This window comes from Aythya marila, assembly GCF_965140915.1.
Source record: "Aythya marila genome assembly, chromosome: 3".
Classification (NCBI taxonomy): domain Eukaryota; kingdom Metazoa; phylum Chordata; class Aves; order Anseriformes; family Anatidae; genus Aythya; species Aythya marila.
The window spans coordinates 24,923,605-24,940,971 of record NC_139044.1 but is presented as its reverse complement, the minus strand read 5'-3'; the positions used below and the strand labels follow the sequence as shown (position 1 = coordinate 24,940,971).

Here is a 17,367-nt window from a genome sequence, read left to right as displayed (position 1 = left end):
GCCCAGAAGAGACAACTGTTGCTGGTAACTTTTAAACTGAAGAATTTGTTTCCTAGTGAATCATATGATTAATTTTAGGGCGGCTAGCATCTGAGTAGTGTCAATTTGTTTTCATTGGTTTCAGGAGGACTGTGTGTTGCAGGAGCTGTCCATCTCACGGTGCATGGAGCTTCCTTCCAGCTGGCCATGCAGGGAAGTGGTTTCTCCACAGCTTGGCTGACAGGGGCCCAGGTGGATTACAGAACATCCTGAGCTGAAAGGAACCTGCAAAAATCAAGTCCAGTTCCTTGGTCCTGCAGGGACCATCTAAAATTAAACCATCTGTCTGAGAGAGTTTAAATGCTTCTTGAACTCTGAGAGGCTCGGTGCTGTGACTGCTGCCCTGGGCAACCTGCTCCTGTGCTGTACCTCCCCCTGGGTGCAGACCCTTTCCCGAACCCCCAGCCTGACCCTCCCCTGTCCCAGCTCCATGCCATTCCCTCGTGTCCTGTCGCTGTCCCCAGAGAGCAGAGCTCAGCGCCTGCCCCTCCGCTCCCCTCGTGAGGGAGCTGCAGGCCGCCGTGAGGCCTCCCCTCAGCCTGCTCTGCTATGGGCTGAGCAAACCAAAGGGCCTCAGCAGCTCCTTGTATGTCTTGCCCCTTGTAGCCCTCCTTTGGAGGCTCTCTAACAGCTTTATGTCCTTCTTATACTGTGGCACCCAAAACTGCACACGGTGCTCTAGGTAAGGCCACACCAGTGCAGAGCAGAGCGGGACAATCCCTCCCCTCAATGGCTGGCAGTGCTGGGCCTGATGCACCCCAGGGTACTGATGGCCCTTTGGGCTGCCAGGACACACCACTGCCTCGTGTTCAACTTGCTGTCCACCAGAAACCCCAGATGCCTTTCCACAGGGCTGCTCCCCAGCCTCTCGTCCCCCAGTCTGTACATATACCCAGGGTTGCCCTGTCCCAGGTGCAGAATCCAGCACTTGCCCTTGCTAAACTTCTTGTGGTTGGTGATTTCTTGACCCTCTAATTTGTTAAGATCTCTCTGCAGGGCCTCTCTTCCTGCAAGGGAGTCAGCAGCTCTTCCTAATTTACTATCATCTGCAAACTTACAGAGTATGTATTCAAGTAGATCTTTATAAAAACATTAAAGAGGTATAAAAACATTAACGCGTTCCAAAATGGAGCCCCGGGGAACCCCACTAGTTACTGGCTGCCAGCCTGATGTAACCCCATTTACTGTAACCCTTTGAACCCAGCCCATCGGACAATTGTTCACCTGTCATATTTTGTATTTGTCTAGCTGTATGCTGGACAATTTGTCCAGAAGGATGCTGCGAGAACCAATATTGAAAGCTTTGCTGAAATCCGAAAAGATCACATCTACTGGCTTCCCTTGGTCAACTAGATGGGAACCTTGTCATAAAAGGAAAATAAGTTTGTTAAACAGCACTGTCCCCTTGTGAACCTGTGTTGGCTATGACCAATGACTGTTGTCTTTCAAGTGTTTTTCAGTAACTCCCAGAATAATCTTCTCTGTAATTTCACCAGGCACTGAAGTGAGACTGACAGGCCTGTAATTACCAGGGTCTTCTTTCTTACCCTTCTTGAAAATTGGGACAACATTTGCCAGCTTCCAGTTTACTGCAACTCATAAGGCACACAAATCCCGATTGCCTCTCCAAGGACGCACCAAGAGCCTATGGTAGAAGGCGGAACATAAGCCCTCTCTGTTTCAGTGCTTCAATTGCACAAATGCAATTTATCAAGATGGTATTTAGATAGCCCTAGATAAAAGATACATCAAAGCATATTTTTGGCTGCTGCTTTCAGAAGTAGTAGTAAATCTCCTGGGGGAATGCAAGCAGTCAGATATGATCCAAGTTATCGAAATGCTCCATCTCCTTACTGCCCCTCCTCCTCTCACCCTGGTCGGGTTCACAGGGAAGCCCTCTCTTGGGGCTGGTGCGTCATCTATTCCCATCAGTAGAGTTTAGTTCAGAAATGCATTTTCATTTTTTTTTCCAACAAAACAGTGCCTTTTTCAACACTAATTCTGAAGAACTGCAAATTGGCAAAGGATCCAAAAAGAATAATGAACCAACCGTTTGCTGTTTACTTTGGCCACGCTGTGTAAGTGCTGATATTAGCATTTCTGAAAGGATTCATTCATCACTGAATAAAGATTTGTACCTGTGAATAAAGTCTTGCTTAGGAGGTCCTGTGTGCCTCCTTTCCTCTATCAACAAAGCTTACAAATGTCAAGAGGTGGTTTTGCATCAGAAGGTAGTGCATATCTATTATTTCCAGATTAGAAAAAGCTACTGAAAATATTCCATGCCTGTGGTATAATGAAAGCAGCAGCAGAAGCAGTAAATTTAAAGAAAAAAACACCTTGCTTATTTTCATGTGCCTTATTGGTTTGTTTATTTGATTTGATACCTGAAAGTGGTTTACCTCAAGCACAGTGCTTCATTCTCATGTCGCAGAAAAGCAAGTAGACCTGCAATAGCAAGAGCAATGACTGTTGAAAACATTTTGCCCTTTCCAGACCATGACCTCTTCCACAGATGCCAGCTGAATAAAAATACTTTTATATATTACCATTAAGTTTTCCTTCCCACCTGCTTTTTGCCACTCTTGTTGTAATTTGCTATAAATTAGTTGCTTTTACACTAAGGTACATGATGCTGTTTTGCTTAAAAAAAGAATTTTGTACGTACTTCATGGGCTTACCTGGGAAGCCATGAGAAATGGCTAAGTCCATCCATCAGAAATGGAGGAGTCCTCAGCCCTGAATTTGGAACCAGCGTTCATCCCGTCATTGTGCTGCAGGTCATGGGTTTCTTGGCAATGGAAGAAGCATAACAGCAGCATTTGTGTGGGAGACAAAAAGATGAGTCTGAGTAAAATGCTCAGTCTCTTTGGGATGCCTGCATTTTGACTAGGACTCCTGGGGATTCTGTGGGATGAAGATCAACCTCTTTTCCAGGTACTGTATTATGTTATGACCCCTAATGATACCATTTTTCTTTTAGCCTTTTGCCAACTTCACTTTTAGGCTAGAAGCATTTCAGTTATAGGGCTGCCTGGGCATTTCTGCATTTTTGGGCATGGCATGGCTTCAGTTTTGACAGGAGATTTCAACCATTGCCACAGTCCAAATGTACAATGGAAAAAAAAAACAAACAAACAAGAAATATGTCTGGGAGCTAACCTGCTTGCAAGTGCCCCTTATGTAAAAGGTGATGATGCTTTGTGAGCGCTGTGTCTCAGCCATCATTTATACAGCAGAGGAAGAAAAAAGTGTAAATGAAATGGGAGACAAAGCTCACTTGCTTCTTTGGCCAGTCCACAGTGGCTGCATGAGGGGCCAGTGGTGTACACCAAGGATTTCATCGTGAGCAGTCAGAGAAGAGGCACCTGCTCTGCAACAGGCAAACGCTTCCCTGCACAGAAGCAGGATGATTTCCCTTCAAGCTGGGGCGGCTTGCCAGCAGCCTCGAATGTAATCCTCATGGCATTACTTCCACAGATGGGCACCACCGCCGAGGCAGGTAATCTTTAAATGTAGCTGCAAATTGCCTGCTCTAATGCTAACAAACCCTAATGGTGAGGAAGGGAAGGCAGGTAGCAGCACCGACAGAGCATAATATAATGTGATAGCTGGTATAAATGTGACTCATTCTAGCCAGAGGCTTTAGTATAGGAAGTTGGATAAAAGATATATAAACAAATGGGATTTTTTTTTTTCTTTCCCAGTGAAGGTCACCGCCAGGAATAGCATGGGAAATAATTAATGGAGGAAGAAATGTTCCCCTTCGAATCAGGAGTATTGTCTTGCTCCACAGTTTTGTTCCCTGACTTGGGCTCCCCTAACAAACACTGGCAAGCACACGGGGCCTTTCTCCCTGGTGCTGCTGACAGACATCCCGCCCGGCTGGCAGCCGACGGGGGACCTGCTCACGGCTGTCTGTGCTGCTGTCAAGCCAGGCAATCAAGGTGCTGCTGCTCCCTGGGCACTGCTCTGTGTTCTTCCAGGTGGTGGTGGCAAGGAGGAGCTCTGGTGGGACAGCCTGACATCTCCTGCATGGGACGCTGTCCCTTCTGCCAGGAAGGGCCGGGCACTTTTCCATTCTTGACTCCATTTGGCTGCTCAGTCCCTGTACACTCTGGGCTATCTGTGCACAAACCAGCAGCTCAGCCCCCGAATGCTCCCCAGGACCTGCAGGAGCCTGGGGGCAGCTCAGTGGGTTTCCAGAGAGGGGGCACTGCAGAGGCCCCCACGTACCCTGGAGCTCCCATTGAGCACAGGATAAACCTATTACAGGAAGGCTGCAAATAGCAGAGGTAAGCTCTTACCCACATTTTCCACTTGTGTTATGGACTCTGGAGAATCAGCTCATTTCGGCCAGATTCCCAAAATGCTTTTTGGTGTTTATCCAAAAGAAGGCTGCATTGAGTTTTCCTACCCCTAAACTGGCTAACGTTATGAAAGGAATGACCTCAGTTGCACAGATGCTCCTCCAGCTATTCCTGTGACTAGAGAGGGGCTAGGACACAACCCCAGGCCAGCTCCCCTTTTCTCCCCAAAAAGGAGCCATTTGAGGATGTTGGAGCTCAGTCCAGATCTGACTTTCACAGCTGATCCCAGAGAGTAAAATCCACATGCAGAAAGGTTAGGGCAGTTCGGAAGTGTGGCTGTACGTAAATGCTGAGATCCTGGCTGGTGGCCTTCATAACGCCATTCAGTCTGGGGTATTTGGGGAACAAAGATCAATCCTGTACGGGTGATCTGTCACTGGCATGTTTTAATGTTGACTGGAAGCTTGGCCCTTTCGTTCTGCTTGCTTTCTCACTTTCCAAGGCATGTGTGTTGCTCTTCTAGCCATCTCCTTATGGTCACGAGATGTGGGGTCACACATGGTCTTACCTAAGGTCTTCACAGCTGTTGCTCCTTGAAATGGCTGCGAGGGATGCTGAGTTGGGTGGGATGACCTGTTGTTCTTGGAGTTATTTCCGTATAGTATTTCTGTCCAGAAAGACCTTAAGACAGGGGTATATTTCGGATGCTTCTAGTCTTGTCAAACTCAAATGTTAGGACTCTTTGTGAACGTGGAGTTTGTGAGCTGTTTAACCAAAACTTTTATTCCCTTTTTGGTGAAAATTTGAATGATTTAATGATTTAATTCAAGCTTCTTCTTTTTTTTTTTTTTTTTTTTTTTTTTTTTTTTTTTTTACTTCATTTTAACAAGGACAGGCTGTGTCTGTGTTAGCAGTTGGTGTGGTGCAGTGGGAGCAGATCTCTAGAGGCAGATGTCTGGTGCTGAGGACGTGGTGTACCCGGGGATTCACATCAGGTACCTCTATCCTGGTTCCCAAGGACTGGATGCTCATTAGTGGCTGGAGCACAGGAGGTGTACTCCTGGAGCCCACCTTCTGCTTTCATTTCCTTCAAGAGGAATCCAGCTAAAAAAACACTCCCCGATGGCAATCGAAACATGGCAAGTGCGCACAGCTGGGAGATTTGCTTCATGAGCTCACTCCTGATGCAAACAAAACCAGGCACATAGCAAGACCTGTCAAGAACCGAGGTCAAGAGACCAAGCTCGGAGACATCGCTTTGCCCGAGCTCCCCCATGGTTCACAGACCAGTTCCTGGGGCAGAGAGGCAACTCTTTGGCTTGGCCGAGCAGCTCTTACCCTGCCTTGGACATAGCTGCCGATCTATTCTTCAACCCTCTTGCACTTCCTCAGCCTTCCCCTTTTCCGTACCCTTACTAAGCACATACATACATGTATTAAGTGTGCGTGTGCGCGTAGGCAGTCGTGTCTGCTGCAGGGATTTCCTCCCAAACAATACCTGTTGTGCTAGCCGCAGCGGTTCTCTTGGTTCCCATGCTCAGAGCAGTTTGAGCTTCCTGCTGGCTCAGCAGCGAGACGTTCGGTGCTTTTTATACTTATTCTTCTTTGGGAGCCAAACGGAGGAGCGCAGTTTGCCTATGAATAGCGAGCTGACTGGGCAGGCGGCAGGAAGCTCGCACGCTGAACCGTGTGAACGTGGCGGGGGGGAGGAAGGGGGCCGTTTGCTGCAGCCCTGCCTCACCTCACGGGGATGCGAAGCGTGGAGAGGGGAAAGGAGCAGAAGGCAGAGTGGTAGTGGCGGGCGAAGCTGTCCCTGGAGCCGGAGAGGGGAAATTTGGCATGTGCCATGCAGGGGGTGCCCTGAAGAGACCGTGGGGCAGGCAGGAGGACCTGTTTTGGGCAGGATGGACCTTTTGGGGGTGCGTGGTTGAGCCCAGGCTGCCTCTTGCCCCCAGCAGGGCTCTGCCCCATCTCTGCTCTGCCAGCAGCCACCACCGCGCTCACCCAGGCCTGCTCCTCAACTGCAAAGCCAGGCCCGAATCCGGGGGGTTACCAGCGAGTCACACATTGTTCATCTCTGCTGCTGGCTCAGCACAATTTCATACTAAATTGCATGTGATCAACAACTTTGGTGCCTCTCTCTGTTTTGAGGCTGCCCAGTGTTTCTTGTTGTAAGACCACCTGCCTACAAGGCCTGCAGACCTCAGCAGCTCACCGCCCCGCTGACATTTTCTGTGCTGGGTATCGGTCTCGGTCTGAATGCGTTTGGGAAGCTTCAGCAAAAGTGTTTTTGCTTGCTTACAAGAAGGAGATGAGAGAAACATTTTTTTTTCCCCCTTCATATTCAAACATGTTCTTAAAACGATCAGTTGAGAAGCCCTAGCACTTTCTGCCTTTGGAGCAGAGACTTGAGATTTGGCAGATATCAGGAATGTGCCTTTGGTTGTTCTTCATGGGGGAAAAAAAAAACACACAAAACTTGAGCTAAGAAACCTTAGTAAAAAAACCAACAGCCTCAGATCTCAGACACTCAACAGAAACTTCTTAGAGGCAGGAGCTGGATTCTCTGAAGGCACGTTTGCTCAGTGGAGACTTGTTCAAGTCTGGCGGCGAAATCGCTGAGCTGCGCGCAGTAGGCGTGCTGCAGCCCTGCGCCGCGGGTGAGGAGCTCTTTGAGATGAAAGGTTTTGGGGGAACGGGGACGCTGCCCTGCTGGGGACCAGAGCCTGGAGATGCTCTCGGGTGCTGCTCGGGTGCTGCCCGTGCAATGCAGGGGAGGGCTGGTCGAGTATGGGCAGGGCCGAGGGAGGGCTGGGGACCCCCAGCCAGGGCAGGGGATGGGTGTCAGGTGTGGAGCTGGATGTGGGAGCAGGCTAAGACAGAAGGCAGGCTGCAGGGGCCAGGAGGAGGCAGACCCAGGGATTTCTGCCGTGTGGCAGCTCTCTGCTGTCAGCAAACACACGGGGAGCCCGCTGGCAAGGGCTGCGACCATCCTGCCTGCTCCCTCAGCGCAGCCGGTGGCCTGCTAGCACTGCTGGTTACTCTGCTCCGGAGGCAGGACCGCAGCAGCACTTGGTGATGCCGACTGCATCGCTCTCTGCTCCACAACCCTGGGCTGGAGCATGACCAGAGCAGCCCTCGGATAAATCACCTGCCAAGCTGCAGCAATGCCCCGCCAGGCAGGCACGGAGTGAAGGTGTGTGCGGCAAGTACCTTGGGCACAGGTGGGGAAACTTCTGATGATCGCAAAGGCAGATCCCCCTTCCCTGGCTAAGTACCAGTGCTGGTCTCTGAAGACAGAGGCACTTAATCTCTCTGTTTGAACAGAGCAAGCTAACATATATCTTGCTAATCTCATTCTGGGAGACAGTTGAATTATTTTAACTAAAAATTACCAAAAGAGCCTGCCTGAGGCAGACTTCCAGCACGGAGTATTTCAGCTCGAGCAACTGAGCTTTGGCAAAGCTGTGAGTAACGGCAAGCAGTCATTAATAGGACGCGGTAAGCAATTTCAACTGCAGGCAGCACTCACGGGGCAAAATGACAAACTTTGGCGCTGTGGATGGCTCCAGAAGGAAAGATGTACATGTGCTCATGACATCCTACCACTACCCCTTTGGGTATGGGCAAACGATGGTAAAGCATGAAGAGGAACACGTGGGGTTTCTCTTTTGCTCACATTCGTGGGATACGGAAAGGGAAAAACTTTAAATGTGTGTCCTAAGCTATTAGTGGGAGCTTGGCCATGTCTAGCTGCATGTGTGTGTGTTACACGTAGCACAAGTAACAAACCCAGCTGTGACTTGTGCACTTCCAGTGTAACATCCACAACCTTGCCAGTGTCAAAATTGGCCAGCGGGGAGGCAGCTGGGGCTGGAGGCACACGGTGTGGTGGCCGCAGACTTAACATGCTGATCAGAGCCATCCTCTTCCACAGAGACCATGGAGCATCTGAGGGGCTTCTTTCAGAGGACCAGCCCCTGAGTGGTGGCCGATCTTGAAGGAGGACCTCTCGCCACCCACTGCTGACCCCTGGTAAGCCCATCTCATGGACAGAGCCCACCAAATATTCACAGTGCAGCAGGGGAGCAGGACCAGGCCCCTGTCCATAGAAGGAGGAGGTGTAGGGGGTGACAGTGCTGGTGCATGGCTCTGCTCCGAGCCCTCGTCACTGTCACCATGAGCAGCTCAGTGGACACGGCCCCCTCACCCAACAGTCCCTGCACCCAGCAGGGGCTGGGTTTGGGCATCAGAGGGTGACGGGGCTGGCAGCACTTGCTGCCCCTCCACGTTTTTCTGCAGGGAGAAGTGTTTTCCTTTCTGCGCTTCATGTGGAGCTGTGCAAACAGCACTTGCCCCTGAATGTTGATACCTCCAAACAATTGTATCAGCCTCTTGGGATTTATTCACCTAAACTACTATTTAGTTATTTAATCTTTCCTTTAGTGATTCAGTTGTTGTTCTGTTCTGAACACTGCCCAGTTTGCCAATGTCTCTTCGGCATGCGAGTGCCTGCTCTTTTATACGATGCTCTTCACATCTCTGCAAGTCAAAATTAGGCCGTCTTATTTTACAAACTAGCACCTAATTTGCTGCTTACTCTTATCCCTGTGCTAGGCCCTTTTCAGCAGCTGCTGCAGACTATTTGTCCAAATGTGTTTCCTTGCATTGCCCATGTTCCAGGCAGGAGCTTCTAGATGCTGTTTTCCTTCCCAATCCCCTATCTCAGAGAGATTGTTTATGAGACTGAAATCATAACAAGAAACCAAAGCTCAGGCACTCTTCCCTTCCCCATTACTAAACCCAAAATGATCCTTTTGGAAAAAAAGAAATGCTTTGCAGGTTGTTATTTCTGCAGCCTGGAAAAGGATTTCTTCCCATTTACAGCCCCGCTGGGTACTCGCGGTGCCGTGCACTCGACAGCCTGATGGGTGCTGTGGCTGTGAGCAAGGCACGGAGCTTGGAAATGGAGAGCAAGGCTCTGCCCAGCCCTCTGCTGTTCTGGGCACTGATGTGCTCTGCCCCAACTCAGGCAGGGGTTTTAAGAGCTGAGTGTTTGGACGGGTGAAAGCTTTGGAGTGATATATGCACCTTGTGTGTGCAGGTGATGCTTCCTCTTTATATTCTAAGTGCATTAAGACATGAAAGAAGCCAATTTCAAGGTAGTCTGTAAGTGACACACAAGCCCAGCCTGCAAAACACACACGACTTGCAGAGCATTCACTAAGATGTCCATGCAGATTTTATTTCCCTTAAGAAACCTTTAGAGCTATTTCTTTCCTGCAGGTGACAGAGGTGAAAATCGGCTGGGTTTTGGACCTAACCTCCCAGCCAGAAGAAGTCAAGGGCAAAGAGGGTTCTGCAGGCAGTTCCCACTACCAGTGCTGTAAGCAGGGAGCTGGAAGCTGCTCCAAAGCTGCAGGAGCCAACCCGGTTTGCCTGTGGCTGCCATGTTAATTTTTCTCCTTTTGAGGTCTGAATCCTTTAAATCTTTGTTTTATAGGGGTGAATAAAAACTGTCTACAGCCTATGGAGAGACCTGGAAGCCATTTGGTGCAGAAAGATCACAGAAATCTGAGAATGAATGCAAGCTTTTAAACCGAAAATAATGTATACATTTAAAGAGCAGAACATGCACATACATTCACAATGGCTGCTATCAAGACCTCTGGCAGTTTCTCTGAGTATTAAAGTCCTGGTCCTGGAGATTTCTGCTGCCCCTCAGGCTTCTGTCCCTTTCTGTGTTGTTACTTGCAGTGTTTAAGCCCCATTAAGTTTAAGTGCATACATTTTCTTTGGCTATTCAGCCCTAGCCACTTTGGGAAGAAATTGGCCAGAATCCCTGAACCTAAAATAATCAAATGTCTGTTTTTCCATTGAAAAGGATCCCATTTATCTGGCAAGCAGTGCAAAATGGAATAGGTAACTCAGTGCAAACATTCTCCGAGAAACCTGTTGTTGCAAAACCAGGCAAGTGGCTTGCACATAGGCAGATAAGGTACCTTTACCAATGCCCAAGTTGTTGCACTGCATGTCAGTATATTTGGTTTCATAATATGTGTGACTTTTATTATCAGCTTCTTGGTTTCTACCACTCTTTTTAGAAATACAGCAGCCATAAGCTGTAGGCCAAGGAGCACAGCCTTTCAGACGCTCCTTTTGCGAGCATCTGTCGTACTCCCAGAGAGGATGTCTTTGTTTCAGGATTGTTCTGGGCATGAGAATTAAAAATCAAAACGGAGATGGTGGCCAGCACGAAGAACCAGCCAAAGTTATTTTAATGAATTTCTTTCCATACCTGCCAATCCACCCTCCCCTGCAGGAAAAACAACTCTTGAACGAATAAAGCATATGGCGTGGAAGATAGAGTGCCGATGCCAAGTTTGTCTTTGCCTTAGCAGAACTGGCTGTAAGATGCTGAATCTGCAGATCTTCCCCTGGAACATGCTCTTGGAGAGAAAAGGGGAGGCACTTTCCCACTGCCACTGTAGCCTGGCTCCTGCAGTCTCGCTGTTCAAGTCCTCACGGTGCAGGGCAGCACAGGGCAGATGCAGCACTGCCTTCCAGTTGGTGGACATCAGCGGGCAGCAGCAGCAAAGAAAGCCCATCAGTGAAGTGGGCTAAGTGTCTGAGATGGACCTGAAAACCACCTGTGTGCAGGTCACTGACTGCCCCGATGGCTGCTGTGCTGGCAGACAGGTGTGCCTGTTGCTGCGGGGTTTGACACCCTGCTCCTGGACGTGGTTCCTTATCCCGTTGGGTCCATGTCACTGGGAATACTGGAGGACCACCATTCTGCAGCTGCCAAGAAGTGAGGTGTTCAGCCTAAGTCCCTCCATCAGCACTTGTCCTCCAGTCAGCCACCTCCACAGGTCGCTTTCTGATCCTAAAGTAGGTGTTTGCCGGGCTGTGAGAGCTGCCCTTCTGCCACCATGACAAAGCACTGGATGCTGGCTCAGCCTGTGGCCAGCCCTCACAGGTCAGTTCATCCGTGCACAGCTCAGCCCTGCCAGGTGAGGCTCCTGGGGACACATTGGTGGTGGGTCCTGAGGTGGTGCAGCTAGGTGGCACCTTGCCACCACCTGCTCAGCTCTGCTCTGAAGGATGTAAGATGCCGGAGGGACCTTAGTTTTGGTGCCCCACAGAGGAATGCCTCACCAGGGCTAGGCGACAGCTGAAGAGGAGGTTTGAGTGTCTAAATTTAGAAGTTAGGCAGCCAAGGCCTTTATTGGGCCTATCTCTGCTGGGACTGAAGCTGAGCAGATTTATATAGAAGGAACAAATTCCTGGCTACGTTACTTTAATCTTCCAGACAGCTATGGAAACGTTTGTGTTGTGTACTCTACGAGACGTGTTTCTCCTACAGATGTCAGAGAGGAGGCCACCACGCTGCTTGGACACTTGCCATGGGGGGACACCATGGGTTAGGAGAGGGGTTCTGCCCACACAGGACCTTCTGCAGCACTTTGGCCTGGTGATGAAGTCCCCGTGCGTCAGGAAAGCCTCTTGCTGTGAGTAAGAGAGGTCTCTTTTTCCAGAAGACAGAAGATACCCGGCAGGGTGACGAAATTAATGGCCCAGGGAGTCCCTTTGTTTAAACGAACACTGGGAGAGACGGGGGGAGGCGGCTTGGCGTTTCACATGGTTAATGTTCCCAGTCCTCTTCTTCATCCTCTCGTGGCAACCTGTGTACTTTGCAATGCAAAGGCAAATGAATCTCTGCTCTGCAGAAATGTAAATGTTTTGATAAAACCATTCTTAACAAGTTTGATTCGTTTAATCAGCTTGATTAACTGCAGAGCTTTATGGACTTTAATCAGGAAGGATTTACTATAAATTACCATTTCTTGCAGTTTTGTGAAGAACACGATGGTGGACGGGAGCCTTCCCAGCGTGGAAGGCACTTCCTGACTCCAGCACCCAGCCCTGCCTCTGCAGCTCCACGTATTTCAGGTCCCTGCAGGTCTGTGGGGCAGGTGCTGGGCTAGGGGTGGAGTGGAAATGCAGCTGCAAGCTCCTTGAGAGACCCTCTTTCTTGCATCTGCATCCTCTCGGTGATTAATCTCGTCTTCCATTAAAGGTGCAGCATGCCTCTTCCAGCCAGGCCCACAAGGAAGGAAGCACAGTTGTATCCAACAGCCCTCTCCTCACCATGTTTCATGAACAACCTTGACTTGCAATGGATTTTCAAGGGCTGGCTACACAAAATTCCCAGGCTTACCAGCAGAAAGAGTAATAAATAAATAAATAAACGGTTGATCAGAAGATCTCAGCTTGGGTACACAGCACATTTGGTTTTTCCTCTCTCCCGTTCAGCATGGCAGACTGACAGGCTGCAAAATAGGTCCAGCTGGAAAGAAGATAATTTTGTTCTGCTCTGCCCAGCCTCATTTTTCCGCGCTGAATGTCCAGTCATGTACCTGTATGAAACCTCCGAGGCCCTGGAGGCTCCACACAGCGATGATTGATTCATTTTTAATAGGCAAACTTTTCTCCATGTTACATTTCTCTGTGCCTTTTAGTCACTATCCCAAACGAAAGCAACCAGGAGGAGATTTAAAACAACTGAACTCTCCCCTCACATTCAGATTCTGCCCAAAGCACCGGAGCGTTTACAGAGTCTCCGCACCAGCAGGTTTGCTCCTCGCTCCGCTAGTGCTCTTCCCTTGTTGCTCTGCCATGCAGCAGGGCCGCTCTGCAGCGGTCTCAGGGGGGCTGTGATCAAAACGCACAGGCTGAGCAGTGTGGTTTTGCAGCTCTCTTCAGACTGCCTTGTGCTTTTTACTCCCACCCAACTGTAAAGTGGAATTGCCTATGAGGAAATTGTGTATTTCATAAGAAAGGAATGTTTTTCATCCTTTCCCCGCAATTCTGTGGCCAAGCCTCACTTATAGTCTGTTAGACTTTGCACCCCCATGACCTGAATGCTCATTTCTAAAAGATTCCTGTTGTCCAGTTTCCCTTGGATCCTGTCAGCTAGCTGGTGGGAAGCACCTTGGCTTGTTGGAGAGCACGTCAGGTAGCTCTGCAGCCCCTCCGGTGTAGAAGCAGAGGATGCACAGATGCCATTTTGTTCAGTGTTCTGTCACCACAGGCAGGATCCTGGTCCTGGGGCAGACCAGGTCAGGGCAGGGTGAGCTTGGAAAAGGTGTGTGAGATCCCTCACTCATGCTATGGGCTCAGTGGCTGTGCAGGAAAACGAGCAGGACACATGCCTGGCTGCGCAGGCACTTGCGCCTCTGCGGCCCAGTCCTTCCACACACACTGCTTCACAGGCCGGCGTGGTGCATGAGGAGAAAGTCTTCTCCTCTTTCACCTTTGACATTTCCACACAGTATGAAAAACTCTTGGCCGTTTGCCAGAAGTTAGGATTTGATGACTTTTTTCTATTTTTCCTTTTTTTTTTTTTTTTTTTTTCTTTTTTTCCCCCACACAGACTAAACATTCGCATGTCATATCCTGTCCGAGCAGTTGTTTCAATAGCTGCCCTGCCAACGGAGACACTTGGGTTTAAGTGGCTGATCCTCTGCAGCCATGACTGCTTTTAATGAAAGATTATGTCTCCATAAGGCCAAAATGTTTGTTATCCACCTTTGGCTTCTGAAAGAAATCCTGCAAATGTTTTTGGATCAGATGTGTGTGAAATGCTGTGCAATTTATCTAATAGCAAGGTGGAAAATCTGTCCTTTCCCTATTAATAGACTAAAAATCAAAACAGAGGTAGGGGGTTAAGGCCAAATGGTTCATACACTATGAATTCATCAGAGTTTCACATTCCCAGCAAGAGAAATATTTGAAAGCAGAAGAAATGCAAAAAATGAAACCAAATAAATATATTTATAAACGAGGATTGGCTTTTCTTTTCATCTCTTCATGGGAGTTGCTTGCATTTTGGAGCTGTGCACTTAGACCCCCTGGAGGGCTCTGGCAGGAGCAGACAGGGCCACCAGAGAGCCAAGTGGCCCTTCATGGAGGCAGAGGCTCAGAGCTGTCCTTCAAAACTGTTTCAGCTTATGCTGCAGGCACTGCTGCATGTGCTTGGGGTTGGGGAGGCCACAGCTCACTGTGCAGTCAGAGGAAACAGCGAGAAGCTCAACTGGGGTTCAGGATGCAGCACAGTTCAGGCGGCTTTGAAAAAGAAAGTCTTACAGCTGGCTGCTGATCCAAGGAGAAAGCAGTAAGACGCTGCTGGTGACCTCCTGGAAGAAGCCACAGATAACTGCCGGCTGTTAAATCGCTCTTTCATCATGCCGTGTGAACGGCGCATGGCGGCGGGATCTGCACCGGAGACTGTTGCATCACAACTCATGGTTTCAGCAGAGCTTTGCAGAAAAAAATGAAAGTAAACTGTGTTATTTTCAGCCCGAGCAGTGAGCAAATTCTCAGTATCTAAATGAGAGCCCTTAGAGTAAGCTCCAGGTGTTGCAGGAAGTGGTGGAGGCGACTCAGTAAATGTCACACTTCCCTCTAAACTCGATTCTGAAGTGGTGTCCAAAAATAACATTTCATGGGCATCTGTCTGCTTGAGAAGGCCCTGCTGTTTTCATGACACTCACAACTAGCCCTGCCTGGCACCTTCCTGATTTTACATCACCTTCCCTGTCACGAGTGCCTGCCTTTATCTTCCTGTCTTTGTGCTTGCCTGTAAAGCCAAATACATGGCAAGTCTTGTAGGTCTCCAAAAATAAAGCATAAAATCGCTTTCATCCTCATTCCATTGCTTTGATGCGTGTTCTTAAATATTTATGCCCTGTGACTGACCAACATTTCCTACCCTGTTTCAGTCCAACACGTTTTTCCCTGCAACTGCCCTGTTCCAGCATGCCTGAGGGCACTAGCCAGACACCAGGTCTGTGCCGCTGGGGAGTGGTGTCATGGAAAGGAGAAACCTTTTATGTCTGGAGGTGTGGGCTGTCCCAGGAGGTCCCAGGACAGCTTAGGAAACCAGGTGGCACATGAATGGGGACGCAGCTGGGGGAGCATCAGGTGTTGGTGCATGGGTGCTGCAGGCTGAGCGTGCCAGGCAGGTAGAGGCATCAGGATCTTTGCTGTTCTTTATGGACAGATCCCATAAACTTATGAAACCGCTGCCGAGTCTGGATTTTTTAAATCGAGACTTCTGGTTTTATTCGAGCCTCACTTGAGAATGATTTAAGGTAGTTGCCTAACCACAGGGTATCTGCTCCTACGGCTGCCACAGTGCTTCAGGCCAGGTACTGCTCCCTCCTTAAACCCTGGTGCTCTCCTACCAGGAGGCATCCCAGCCTCAGCCCCACAGCCCCAAGGGTGCTATCTCCTGGCAGTGAGCTGGGTGCTGAGTCCTAGAGGGCGATATCCTGGCAGTGCTGTAGCTGCCCCGGCTGGTGGAGATGGCCGTGCCTCTCGTGCTGATGGTGAAACCACCCCGGAGCCCCTTGCCGTAGCATGAACTGTCACCTCCTGCTTTCACAATGACAAGGTTTCATATCCTTCTCGCAGCAGCTCTTGGCTGGAGCTGCCCGGGCTGCACGCCAGCCCCTGTAGCCACTATCTCCTCGTGGAGGATAGGGCAGCCCATGCCACAGCATGCTCCCGCTCCTGCTCCTGTCTCGCATGGCAGAGGGAAGTGGTGGGGCTGGCAGTGGTGGGGCGAGCACTCTGGTTTGGGGTGTACCTCCTTGTTGTTCCCATGTAGTCTGCTTTGGTTCACCCCATGAGATGGTCTCAAAGTGCATGGGCTTTATTCCTTGTGCAGGAAACCAAGCTGGAAGCTGCTCTCCAGAAGCACCCTGGATGCTTCCCAGCACAGCCTATAGGACCAGATGCAGTTTGTCTGAAGTAACCCCCACAGACTGAGTGCTATATCGATATCTCAGCCCCAGGTGCTTTGCCCCACAGGTCTGCTCCTATTGTGCTGCATGACTTGCTCTTGGAGACACCACACTTGTGACTACTGCTGGAAGTGAGCAAACCTGGGCTCTCCTGGTAGTGGCCAGGGTCCAGCCTTCTGGGACAGTGCCCTGAAATTGGTACCAGGCGACTCCAACACACCAAAGTGTGGCTGGCAGCAGTCCAGCAGTGCTGGCAGAAGCCCATCCCTCACCACAGTGAGGGGGGCTGTGGAAGTACACAGATGGCAGCAGGCCTCAGCCTTGTGCCCACGCCGTGCTTGCTGCCTTCAGCTGGGGTGGAGACGGCTGTGGGTGCCATGGGGTCGAGGGCAGTGAGGCCGAGGGACAGATTTTGTTCCTGGAACTGGCACATCACAGGCCGTGGAGTTTTTCTGCACAGTTCAGATGGGTTACTTCAAGCCCCGTGTATGGAAAATGGAGGCTGTTTTGCTTCTTGTTGATGCTGAGGGGACCTTGTGTGGGTGTGGGTGTCGCCATTTTGCATCATGCTTCTTTGCACAAGTTTCCAGGGCCTCTGCTGTTCTGCGATAAAAATTCATACCTTTTCGTCGACTTAGATGAAGGAACCCTTTGGAGAATGATGTCTCCTGCATCTCAAATACTCAGAAGTGTTTGATCACGAGTTTTGGATGACTTCAGGGCCAGACTTGCTGATTTAAAAAGCTTATATGCCTGCTGTTCAAAACTTATGAAATATGGAAGCGATTTGTGTATGGCTGGGAGAGGTGCTCACATGCTCAAAGATTTTTTTTTTATTATTATTATTTTTTTTTTTTTAATTTTTCCACTGTGTCTTTTCAATTTCTGAGTCTCTGGGACTTTTCACTGCTTCTTTTAAGCAGACCCAAATGGCTTACAAGGAACTTTCTTAATGGTGGGGAGGCCAAACGTGGGGACAGATTTCTCTGTAAAGGTCACAGTGGTGCAGCTTTCCAGGGAACCTCAGGAGGGGCAGATTTCAGTGGCGGGACCCAACTTGCTGTGGCGGTGTCATTGGCCGGGGTGGCTGGGCATGGCAGCACCCCTGTGTGAGGTCTGGTGCCCTGCGGTTTCCTGACGGGGCGGGCAGCCGTTGCCGGCAATGATTCAGTGCCACTGTGATGGGCAGCGGGCTTCCTGCAGGGATG

The 17,367-nt window shown here is 49.7% G+C and overlaps 1 protein-coding gene across 2 annotated transcripts in view; it reads left to right on the top strand.

Annotated features, from left to right (window-relative positions):
- The window catches only part of TOMM20 (translocase of outer mitochondrial membrane 20), a 47,688-nt gene extending 32,824 nt beyond the window's left edge, over positions 1–14,864 (top strand). The window contains exons 6-8 of one of the 2 annotated variants that reach the window (XR_014317216.1): positions 8,287–8,384; positions 9,853–11,860; positions 12,203–14,855. The gene's annotated coding sequence lies outside the window, so the exon portion shown is untranslated. Of the gene's footprint in view, positions 1–8,286; positions 11,861–12,202 lie in introns of both variants that reach the window. The other variant, XR_014317215.1, reaches the window with a different exon arrangement.
- Positions 14,865–17,367: the final 2,503 nt, after the last annotated feature.